The following is a 7,917-nucleotide window of genomic DNA, read 5'->3' as shown; positions in this document are numbered from 1 at the left end:
AAAAATGACAAAAAATCGCCTTTTTTTATTTTTTAAATTAAAATGCCTATAACTTTGGACTCAGTCATGATTTTTACATAATTCTTTCACTGCTTGATATATAAACTTGTTGTTAAGCGAAAATCGGGAATATTTGGACCCGCTATTATCAAAAAAACTAAAGTAAGGACGGTAAAAATTTTAAAATTTTAATTTTCAAATGCGAATATCTCCTAAACTATAAGAGATAATTTACTGCTTTTACTTTTTACTTTTAAATCGGAACTCAAATGAAGAAATAGGATCGTTTTAAAAATTTAACATAGCCGAGGTGTCCTAATTTGAGGACCCCCCGCCGGGCCCCTGGTTGGCCTATAAGGTCCAAATTCAAAACCTAAACTCGACAACACCTCCTCTTTGTGCATACCAAATTTCATTAAAATCGGATTAACCGTTTAGAAGTTACCGAATTATTTCCCTCTTTTTTTCCTATACCACTGTGCGCATAAAAAAGAATTTGTTAAAAAAGTTAAGAACTATAGGAAGTATTTGATTTTATATTTAACAGATACCAAATGTGCTAACCTCATGGCCGCCACTGTATATGTGGACGACGTATTTCATGATATACCAGAGGGTGTTCATGTCTTAGGATATGCTGATGACATTGTCATATTTAGCTCCCACTCTGATATATCGTTGGCAAGAACGAGGGTACAGCTTTCACTTGACTGAATCTCCGCAAAATTGCTCCAATTGGAGTTGTCCCTGTCGGAGACGAAGACGAAGGCTATGATTTTTACTCGCAGGAGAAGGATACATGGTATCTCCCCAAAACGGGTGAACGACAGGCCCGTTGACTTTGTGAATTCCTTCAACTTTCTGGGCTTTGTATTCCACCCCAAACTTTCATTGAGGATCCACGTTGATATGGTGGTATCACGGACGTTTGGCTTTGTCAATGCATTGCGATCACTCTATGGGATTTCTTGGGGGTCCGACCCCAGTTGTCTGATAGGACTTTATCTTGACAATTATTGTTCGCATGATATGTTTGACACTAGTGTTCACTCAATGTATTCTGTGCCCCTCAAATCATTTTGGCTAAAGCCCACTGTGGAATATCTTCCAATTGGAAAGGCCAAGGCAACACATATGGCGTTGAAATTACTGTTCGAACACTACGAATTGGTTAAACTTGCTTCATATCGTAGGATATATACCGACGGATCAAAGGCTCCCGGATTTGTGGGAAGCGGTGTATGGTTCCCAGATCAGGACATTGAGGCATGTTTTGATTCTAACCCAATTCAATCGGTGTTCATAGCGCAAGCTGTGGCTATCTACGAGGCATTGTGCCTAATAGAGCTGCAAGGGTCTGGGAGGTTTGTCGTTATATCCGACAGCATGTCGGTTTTACGGTCTATACAATCATTCCCTGACAGTAGGGCTAGTCCTAGCTAGGGAAAAGCTATTTGATTTAGTGAATTTTGGTTTCGACGTAAGGTTTTTATGAGTACCCAGTAAGGTTTTTATGAGTACCCAGGGTAATTATTATGCTGATTGTGAACTGGTATTCAAACTGGCGTCTATATATCTGATGTCAGGGCAAGATCGCTCTATCGCGATTGCTAATTGGCAATCGCGTTGGAGTGAATCTGAATATGGCAGACATCTTGTCATGTTTAATCCTCGTGTAAACGTGAAACTTTGGTTTAGTGATTCTACTCTTCCAAGGGAGGTTATATGTATGGTGAACCGCATGAAGTTCAACCACACGAGATGCTTAGATCATGTTTATAAGATAAACATTGTCCAAAGCAATGTCTGCTCGTGTGGTGAGGTTATGATTGAGGTAATGATCATGCTGATTGTGTAGCGTCTAGTGGCGATGGAACTGGTATTCAAACTGGCGTCTATATATCTGATGTCAGGGCAAGATCGCTCTATCGCGATTGCTAATTGGCAATCGCGTTGGAGTGAATCTGAATATGGCAGACATCTTTTCATGTTTAATCCTCGTGTAAACGTGAAACCTTGGTTTAGTGATTCTACTCTTCCAAGGGAGGTTATATGTATGGTGAACCGTATGAAGTTCAACCACACGAGATGCTTAGATCATGTTTATAAGATAAACATTGTCCAAAGCAATGTCTGCTCGTGTGGTGAGGTTCAATCTCCTTGTCACCTTTTATTTGACTGTTCGGACATCGACCGGTCCTTTCGATTAAACTTTATTAACGATCTCATGAAAAATAAAGTCAATACATTGAATATAACCGATTTACTCAAACTAAATAATTCTGTGATATTTAAGTCTATTTTCGAATTTTTTAAAAACATAAATATTAAAATATAATAACGTCTGTGATAATCAAAAGTCTACTTGGTTTTAAGCCTATATATACATATATAGTTTTATATTTTATTATATTATATATACGTTCTAGTTAAATAAATTTGTATATACCTTTTTACGAAGGCTCGAATGTTTTTTTTTTTTTTTTTTTTGTATATTTTTTATTTTATTTATCTATAAATTTGACATTTCGTTAAATGATATTTGTATTAATTTGCTGTTTATTAATGTTCAATACTTACTTATTGTAATCGTTATTTATGTTTGTTACATTATTTTTAAATTTACTGTTAACTGTTCTTGTCACGGTAGCGTTAATAGTGCCGCGACGTTCTATTTAATACCTATAATTTTATAACGTTTTTTGAAAAAAGAAAAAAAAAGAGAAAGAAAGAAAAAAGGAAAAAAAGAACCGAAAAGAAAGAAGGAGATAAAACAAGTAAGAGTGCTATATTCGGCTGTGCCGAATCTTATAAACCCTTCACCACAGTGTATTTAAAAAATATCAATTCTATAAAATTTTAATTTATTTCATTTACCCGTTTATATCATTATTATAGCAATAGCAAAACGAACAACAACAACGCTAAATGAAATAAAACACACAAAAAAACAAAATACACAAGGCAGTAAAACCAACAGACATCCAAACATACGAAACTGAATACACCAAAAAACAAAAACAATATACACAAGGCAATGAAACATACGAAACGAAATACTCCAAAAAAGCAAAAACAAAATACATGAAACCAACAGACTTCCAAATATACGAAACTGAATGCACCAAGAAACAAAATCAATATACACAAGGCGATGAAACACACAGCCATCCAAACATATAAAACGAAATACTCAATGAATAAGCAGTGTTGTTGTTGTTGCTTATATCAAAGCATGAAAAAAATTGTCTTTTTTATGAAATTTTTAGAGGTTGTCTCGGATTTTTGGTCATATCTCCGGTATTTATGGACCGATTTTGCTGATTTTAAATAGCGATCTTCTCGAAAGCATGTCTAACAGAATTATTGAAGATTCGGGTCTCGCCGATATCTGGGGTTCTTTAAAAACTGATTTCAACAAACACACAGACGGACAGACAGACAGACGGACATAGCTTAATCAACTCCGCTACCTATAAGGATCCAGAATACACATACTTTATGGGGTCGGAAAATCATATTAGAGAAATTACAAACGGAATGACAAACTTATATATACCCTTCTCACGAAGGTGAAGGGTATAAAAAGAGAGAAAGAGAAAAAGAAAAATAATAAAAATGAATGAAAATATCTGTTTACACCAAACACTTTAGTAAAGACCACAATAAAAACATATGTTTAGGTGGTCTTTTCAGCAACAGAAGAAGATTTTTTTTTGACAAGAAAGGGGATTTTTGAAGTTTAATTTATATGTAAATATAGAAATAAATGTTGCCATATTTAGAAAACACAAAAATTTAAGAAAAATCGGGTGTTACCGCAAGCCTAGCCACAGTAAAAGTATTGTATGTAGAGCCAAGGCTTTGAAAAGATGAAACAATTAAGAAAGCCACTCAGCAATAGCAAAATTTTGTTTTTATACCCTACACCACTTTAGTGGGGAGGGTATATTGGATTTGTGCTGATGTTTGTAACGTACAATAATATTGGTCCTATACCCACCTTAAAGTATACCAATCGGCTTAGAATCATTTTCTGAGTCGATTTAGCTATGTCCGTCCGTCCGTCCGTCCGTCTGTCCGTCCATGTAAACCTTGTAATCAAACTACAGGTCGGAATTTTGAAGATAATTCAATGAAATTTGGCACATGATCTTCTATTGGCCCAGGGACGAAGCCTATTGAAAATGGTTAATATTGGTCCATTATTTCACCTAGCCCCCATACAACTGAGCCCCCGAATAGGGCTTGTAAACCTTGTAATCAAACTACAGGTCTCAATTTTGAAGATAATTCAATGAAATTTGGCACATGATCTTCTATTGTCCCAGAGACGAAGCCTATTGAAAATGGTTAACATCGGTCCATTTTCTCATCTAGCCCCCATACAACTGAACCCCCGAATAGGGCTTGTAAACCTTGTAATCAAACTACAGGTCGCAATTTTGAAGATAATTCAATGAAATTTGGCACATGATCTTCTATGGTACCGGAGACGAAGCTTATTGAAAATGGTTAACATCGGTCCATTATTTCACCTAGACCCCATACAACTGAAAACGACGAATAGGGATTTTAAGTTTATAATTATGTTTAATATACTCGTATCTCGACAAAAAGCTGCAAAACCAAGTTCTATACTAGCCTTGATGACTCGCATGAATTTTGTAATTATAGGGTCTCATTTGACCATAGCCCCTATACAAATCCCCCTTCAAAATTTGACTTAAATGTCCACAACTTTATTCAACAATAAATGGCTTAAGTATATGTATCTGACACAAGTCAACTTAAATGCTTTATTATGAAAACTAAATCACATTTTATTTTTGTAACAGGTGTAGGGTATTATATGGTCGGCCTCGCCCGACTATAATTTCTTACTTGTTTCGAATGAAAAATTTTAATTTATAAGGTCTTGATGGATATAATTTTTTTATGATTTTTAAAAGGATGGGCTCTACCTAACTTGTCTGCGTAGCTGTAAGAGAAGTGGGATGATGTTGGAGGAAATTTCATATTATGAAACATGTGAGCTTCAATTTATGCCATCTAGTATGGATATATACTGGAAACAGCCTTTTTAAGCCCGGCATTTTTAAGTAATTTTCGAAAGGTAGAGTTAGTTATGGACCGATCCTCATAGAATTTGGTAGATAGATTTTGGTTAATATGTAACATGATTATGTTAAAATTCATCCTGCTATCCTGCAAAAAAAGAACATCTTACATTTCATTTCTTTGAAATCTTACATTGTTTTACCCACTCCTTCTGTTTTGTCTCTCGAAATTTGTAAAAATGACTCTTTTTTTGGTAAAATAATTTTTGTGACGATTGAATTTATTTTCTGAAATTATTTTTGTTTTGAAATATAAGTAAAATTTTATGAATACGGTAGCTTTATTTTTTACAAAAACTTCAAATCTCCTTTGTTGTCTGATGACTAATCAGGTTGACATTAAATGAAATTGAAACTACCTTCTAATATTTTTTATTCCATGATTTGTATTCAATTAAATAGGGCAGTTTCATAATTTTTCTTACAGCCAATTCAATTTATGTGTGCTTATTCCAAAATTTTGAATTATTGGTTCTTGATCCATTTGAAAAAGTTTCTTACGGTTATTTGGTTTCTTTTATATTAATTTATTTTTGGTCTTCACAAATTTTATATATTTTTATACCCTTCACCTTCGTGAGAAGGGTATATATAAGTTTGACATTCCGTTTGTAATTTCCAAAATATAACTTTCCGACCCTATAAAGTATATATATTCTGAATCCTTATAGATAGCGGAGTCGATTAAGCCATGTCCGCCTGTCTGTCTGTTGAAATCAGTTTTCTGAAGACCCCAGATATCTTCGGAATCCAAATCTTCAATAATTCTGTCAGACATGCTTTCGAGAAATTTCCTATTTAAAATCAGCAAAATCCGTCCATAAACAACGGAGATAAACGCAAAAATCCGAGACAACCTCTGAAAATTTCATAAAAAATAAGCAACAACAACACTGCTTATTCATTGGGTTGTGTATTTTGTTTTTGTTTCTTGGTGTATTCAGTTTCGTATGTTTGAATGGCTGTGTGTTTCATTGCCATGTGTATGTTGTTTTTGTTTCTTGGTGTATTCAGTTTCTATGTTTGGATGGCTGTGTGTTTCATTGCCTTGTGTATATAGTTTTTGTTTCTTGGTGTATTTGTATATTTGGATGTCTGTTGGTTTCATTGCGTTGTGTATTTTTTTTTGTGTACTTCGTTTCGTATGTTTGGATGTCTGTTGGTTTTACTGCCTTGTGTATTTTGTGTGTTTATTTCGTTTAGCGTTGTTATTGTTTATTTTGTTCAGCTATTACAATAATAATGATATTGTTGGAAAAATTAAATAAATTTAAATTTTATAAAATTTATATATTTTAAATACACTATGGTGAAGGGTATATAAGATTCGGCACAGCCGAATATAGCACTCTTACTTGTTATAAATAGTTTTCTTAAAAAAATTTGTACTTAATTTTTATACCCTTCACCTTCGTGAGAAGGATATATATAAGTTTGTCATTCCGTTTATAATTTCTATAATATAATTTTCCGACCCCATAAAGTATATTTATTCTGGATCCTTATAGGTAGTTGATTAAGCTATGTCCGTCTGTCTGTCTGTCTGTGTGTTTGTTGAAATCAGTTTTTAGAGGACCCCATATAACGGCGAGATTCAAATCTTCAATAATTCTGTTAGACATGCTTTCGAGAAGGTCGCTATTTAAAATCAGCAAAATCGGTCCATAAATACCGGAGATATGAACAAAAATCCGAGACAACCTCTGAAAATTTCATAAAAAAGACAATTTTTTTCATGCTTTGATATAAGAAACAATAACAACACTGCTTATTCATTGAGTATTTCGTTTTATATGTTTAGATGGCTGTGTGTTTCATTGCCTTGTGAACATTGTTTTTGTTTCTTGGTGCATTCAGTTTCGTATGTTTGGATGTCTGTTGTTTTCTTAGCGTTGTGTATTTTGTTTTTGCTTTTTTGTGAGTATTTCGTTTCGTATGTTTCATTGCCTTTTGTATATTGTTTTTGTTTTTTGGCGTATTCAGTTTCGTATGTTTGGATGTCTGTTGGTTTCATTGCGTTGTGTATTTTGTTTTTGTTTTTTTTGTGTATTTCGTTTCGTATGTTTGGAGTCTGTTGGTTTTACTGCCTTGTGTATTTTGTTTTTTGTGTGTTTATTTCGTTTAGCGTTGTTGTTGTTGATATAAACGGGAAAATGAAATAAATTAAAATTTTATAGAATTGATATTTTTTAAATACACTGTGGTAAAGGGTATATAAGATTCGGCATAGCCGAATATAGCACTCTTGCTTGTTTTTCTTTAATTTTTTTTTTAACTTTCTTCAATGAAAACTTTTTTATAAATGAATAATTTATCAATGAAAAATTTTTTTTACTATTTCTATAAACGTAAAATTTAGAGTTACCATTTTCATTTTCCGTAATTTACTAACAAATCGTCCTCATAGGACTATAAAGCATATTATGGACCCATCCTTTCAAAATTTGGTACATAATGAGATTTTGGGTCATATAAAACTTGTTTCTGTTGATTTTCATCACTATACTTTTATTATATACTTTATGTCATAACGTAGTTTTTGGACGGGGACTCTATATGGGTAGTAGGGTCAATTCTGAACCCATCCTTTTAAAATTTGGTACAGATATTTTTGTTCTTATAAACTTGTATATGACGAATTTCAACACTATGCTGGTATTATTAAGCCTGTATTATTCCTGTAGAGGAATTTATATGGTCAACAATGAACTGATACTTATAAAATTTTGGTGAGAGATTTTTGTTCCTATAATACTTCTTTTGTCGAATTGCGTCGCTATACACATATTATTAAATC

The sequence above is a fragment of the Lucilia sericata genome, unplaced genomic scaffold (assembly GCF_015586225.1).
Source record: "Lucilia sericata isolate MDLA Ls3-8-SP2 unplaced genomic scaffold, ASM1558622v1 Contig000241F_arrow, whole genome shotgun sequence".
Lineage (NCBI taxonomy): Eukaryota > Metazoa > Arthropoda > Insecta > Diptera > Calliphoridae > Lucilia > Lucilia sericata.
This window is presented reverse-complemented; position numbering follows the sequence as displayed.